This window comes from Eutrigla gurnardus, assembly GCF_963514095.1.
Source record: "Eutrigla gurnardus genome assembly, chromosome: 8".
NCBI classification, from domain to species: domain Eukaryota; kingdom Metazoa; phylum Chordata; class Actinopteri; order Perciformes; family Triglidae; genus Eutrigla; species Eutrigla gurnardus.
The window spans coordinates 14,984,919-14,990,350 of NC_139922.1; positions in this window are offsets into that span (position 1 = coordinate 14,984,919).

Here is a 5,432-nt window from a genome sequence, read left to right on the forward strand (position 1 = left end):
TACATTGGGTCAAAATGAGTATGTTGTGCTGCACTGAAAATGCTGAAGACAATGACATTCCAGTCTGGAGACCTCCTCACCGGGGAAAAGGCACCAAAACAAGGTTTCTCGGCTTGATGGTGTCTCTTGCGACCTTATGCCAGACGGCCGACTGGAAATGCCAGGAATGCTAGACTGCCGCTCGATAGGAGACCATGTTCCACTTATTGGCTACTGGTGAGCAGAGCCACGGGGACGATGTCCAAGATGAGTTCCCACACAATAGAAACAAGACTTTTATGACTCTTCAGCCAAGGAAAAAATTAAAGGTTCAGGCTCAGGACGCTCGCGGCTCTCGTCCTCCCACTGGCTCACGGGGAGAGACGCTGCTCTGAGCAGACACTCCTCACAGTTTTTGGGCCGTGTCTGAAAGGTGGAAGAAAAGGTCTCCCCTGAATCCATCCAGGCTGTCCCATTCGGGGTGATTTAAATGGCCTCTTATTACCTTTCTCAGCCATTGTCTCTTTCGCTGCTATGATGCCTTTAATTATTAGTTTCACCAGCGCTCATTAGACAGGAGCCAGCAGAATCCTAGCTTCGGATTTCACTGGCATGTAAATCAAAATTTACTAGTGATAACCCAGGCAACCAAAGTGACAAACTCACCCACCAAAATCTAGTAAGCGGAGAGGTTTGTAGTAATATGTATGGAACTTTATTTTTTTAATTGTAATTCTACATTGTTGACTCACTTTCTAAATGTTCCTCATATGAAATATTATTCTGCAAAAAAGAAAAGGTAAAGCAATTCAAGTAAGTTATATAATCATCTCAAATAGCTGTGAAAATGAAAATAAGGTGTTGAGGTGTTGACCCTCACGGTTCATTTGGGGTTCTAGTTTATCTTTAATCCCTTCTGTGTTTTAAAGGACATTTACTTTTCTCTTGGGACTCGAGCAGGAAATACTTTTACATAACTCATTCTACAGTTAAATGCAAATAAATTGTAAATATATTCAGATCATGCATCAACTATGCAATAGACTGACTGACACAATTTACAAAGTACAACACCACCTGAAGACAACTTCAAACATAGTTTTTTATTGTATATTATTTGTACATGCTTGTGGATATGTTTCATTATTTGATGTTTTTGTGTCCTCGTTCAGCCTGCAGCTCTCTGTTGAGACACTGCGCTCAAGTCTCTGACCAGCCTTCAGACCTGGACTGCCACCTACTGGTTTTACATCAGAAAAGCAGGGATTCATATTCATAGTGTAAAATACATATGCTATCTGATATAAGCATGTCATTTTACTTGTTTAGTTTTAATCCTTAGTTTCTACATTATGCCTGGATTTGCAATATTGATTAAATATACCTATATGTGCATTATATGTTTCTATGTATCTTCATTTCCAGTTGGGAATTTCTGAATTCTCCTTTTTTTTTTGCTCAATAAAAAAGGTGAGTAATGAGTTTCACCTATTAGTAAAAACCTCTTTTGATGCTCATCACACATTCATACTGCCAATTAGGAGCATGGACGGACCCAAACCCTTTCAGGAGTCTCCCATTTCCTCACTGATATCCATTGTGCTCTTCAGCTGGTCCACTGCTATTTGAACCCTCACATCCAGACCTTTCCCAATTAGACCCACCTTCCACACTGGGGTTTACGTTCTCCAAGACGAGGGAGAAAACAGAGTGCTTTAACAAGTGGGCCCCACTCTCTTGTTCGTACGGGGAAGTTTACCCACATCTGTCTCAGCACCTAACCCCTGGAAGAGAGAGGGTCAGTACCGGGGCCAGAGGTCAGCACTTGTCCCATTGTGAACAAGAACCAACATGAACCCCAATCCAACACTGCGGTCAGTGGGAAACACTGCCCGGTTGGTTTTTAGGGCCACGGATGTGTGAACTGAACAGGGAGCTGTGCTTTTGAGGTGGCTTGCCGCACGGAAGCGTTTGAAAGGGACTCTTACGGTTACTTAATTAAGTACAGAACAAATAGTCGTGCTGCTTTGTTGCATCTTTTCTGCATCATCAATGACATGGACATAAATAGAAAACAAAAGCTGCGGTTTGAAGAATTTGCAGGTGTGCATGGATGCGTGTGAAACGACTGGAGGGAGTACCACCGTGCAACACAAAAAAAAATGAAGTTTATGTGGCACTCAAGGGGGAGGTCTGTGTGAGAACAGATCTAGTTAGGAGCGTCACAACAGATCTGACAAAACAGGCGGCCAGGTCAGGCCAGGCTCGCTGCTGTGACCCAGCAGTATTCAACTAAGTGATAAAAAAAACAGCAGTCTCGCTCCCTCTCCCGCTTACTCCCTCTTTCTCTCGCCTGCTTTCTTTCACTCTTATCAGCAAGCCACCATCCATTAATTGACCTGATTCCCAGATTTCTGTCCCTCTGACCACCCTTGCCGTAGCATAACAGTGGGCAGCATAGGTGGCAGAGGACTGCCTGGCTGAAGGAAAAAAGGGGGACGTAAAAGAACGTATTCTTCTAACGTCTTGAAAGAAAAAAAAAACCGGGGGAAATCAGCATAATGACCGTGCTCCCCATACCACGCATTCACTCTCTCACGCACACATACGCACTCGCTGCCTGCGCGGGACCTCCTCCCACTCCCGTCCGCATCCAAATCTTGATTAACCTCCTCTCTCACTCCCCCTTTCCCACCCACTCACATTCACACATACACATGGACACAAAGTGCCTCTGAGGCCCCCTGACAGATGGGGAGAGGGGTTTTTCGGGGGGTTCCTCTGAACAAATGGCACCCTGGTTTAGTGTGGTGTTGTCAGGTTTTTTGAATTGATCCCCGGGACTACAGAGGCTTCTCTCTGCCAGTGTGTCACAATGGCAACAAGTGTGTGGAGCTGGGAGCAAGCTTGTACAGGCATGGGACCCATACCTCATGAATGATAGCTTAGCAAATGGCCCTCCTTTCACTGGCTTTCATTGTAGGGCCATCTCTCGTTTTCTTTCATACCCTACTCAAAAAACTTGCCCAGCTTTGTTAGTTTTATTGGGTTTGATTGGTTTGAGATTCTGAAACGTGTTGGTTTTTGTGCGATTTTGTATGTGTGAACTTTGGAGTTGTGTGTGTGTGTGTGTGGTGTTTAGAGGAGGGGGGGGGGGGGGGTATTTTTGTACATTTTTGCTTGTTAAATTGATGGGCGCTGTGGTCTCACGGTATGCTCTGTGGAATGATGTAAAGCTATCTGTCATTGGCCAAAGCCAGTGAATGTGATTCAGTTTTATATGAATGGCACTTCCTGGGAGGTCGTGGTGTTGTTCACTCGGTGAGATAAACACCATGTGTGCAATTTTCACAGCGTTCCATAAATTCAACCAGATAAACAGCGTTGAGGCATTATAACGGCATTGTATCCTTTCTCGTCAACTCAGATGCTCCTAAAAGCTTCCTTCAAACCGTGTCATTGCTGCAAGTGACATCGTGTTCGTTCAGCAAAGGCATAAAATGTAATGCTTTTCTTATTGTCTCTTTAGTTTGACCATCATATATTTGTCTAATATGGTCTTGTATATCAGCATAATGAGCCGCTGTCTCATCTAGAAGATGGAGTCCACCGTGATCCCTCCGCTGACCCCAGGCAGCACTTTACAGGCTCAGGAACAATCGTCCCATTGGTAGATAACAACGGCATCATCCCTCCAGGCTCACTTCATCATTGTCACTTCTCCTCCGTCTGGTTAATGTTTCACTGGTTCTCCATTTCTTGCTCCTCTGCCTGCGAGAGAGAGGGGGGGGGGAGAAGGGAAAAGGGCGGATTGGTAAATCACAAAAGGAAACCAGAGGGGTGATCGATAGATTGGTAAACAAACAGGCTGGACAGGCAGAGCAGAAGGAAGCCGGTGAGCCGAGCTTCCTTATCTTCCGTATCCATCCATCATACCTCATTATCAGAGCTGAATCAAGAGGTGGTGATGGGGCTGATTACCTGCTATCGACATCTCAAGATGAAACAAGGAGGAGTAAGAAAATCAGAGCAGCAGAAGTCATTTTATCCTGACCTTTAGTCTCTAATACGAGTCAGGCTCCAAAAATACCTAGATTTCCCATAATTTACTTATATTTAATTAGACCTTTCTTGCCTATAAATGGTCTCTTCATTCAAATCCTTCTTTCTCTAAAATGTGTAAAACTTGAGCCCAAACTGAGAGAACCCTGAAGTGCTCAGTCGGTGTTATTTTCTCAAACTTTGCAAAGCTGAATAGTAGTTGTCGGGATGAGCATCTCAGAGTCATGCATACATTTGGTGGAATAATCCTAATGTCTTGCTTAAGGATCCAGAACCTTTATTTTAGACTTTGCTATGATAGCAGGTGTTCGTGAGCCCGTGACAATGACAGACTCATGTGAAGCCCTGTCCAACCTACTGGAAAATGTGCATACGTTGCATCATGTAGGTATCATTTGTCAATTCCCAAATGTTAGTAAAAGTTTTTGGTTGATAAACCAGTAACAACTGTCTGCCACATGTAAAAAAAACTTGGCTTAAACAAACTCTTGGATTACTTGACTTAACTTGACCCTATGGATGTGCAAAAAGCAATATTTAATCTAACATGATGAAATAGCTTTGAAATTGGTACGAAGGCATACAACGCATTATTTCTTTTGGCTGGGTTAAAATAATTCATACAAGTTCGTCGTTATCCCTCTGCAGATGAGCGTAAAAAGAAATAACCACTGCCTTTTAACTGTTTAACAAGTAGGCCCACCCCGGGCTGTGATCTGGGTCAGAGAGCAAAGGTACACATCTCATACATACCTGGGTGTCAGGACGATGTGCTCCCCGGCCCGTCTTTGTGTCGGCCACTCTGCATAGCAATGGCGAGCACATTGCAATATGTTTGAATTGTTGAGGTGGAGGGGTGAGCGTGTATTGTTGAAGAGGCAAGGTCTGCATATTAAGAAAACACGGAGGGAGAACAGGCCACTGAAAAGGCCATTGAATGGGAATCAATTAATTTTCATTTACCTCCATTAGCACTGGGCAGGGATTTGCATCTGTGAACCCACTGCCAAACTGGCAGTGGCCTTTTTAGTTGAGGGAGAGGGCCACATTAAGCTAATGATGGGGGGCAGAGGGAGAGACAAAGGGCTGTATGTGTGGTAGGGGAGGTTTGGCCGTCCTCTTCTCTCATTAGCACCACAGTGCCCTGCACTGCTGTCACACAGCGAGCCCTCACAGGCTGATCATTAACCATTAGTTGGGACGGGAGTTCTCAGCCTTCAAGTTTACTTTTACTGTGATCAGGCCTGGGCCTTCAATGCTGCCCGTAGACGCTACATATGGATCATAGAAGAGCTGTGATGTTGGGAAAGCTTCATCTTGCACATAACCAACTGTAGATTATAATACAGAGGAATATCACTACGACTTTACCTGTTATCTCCAGCCCGTTC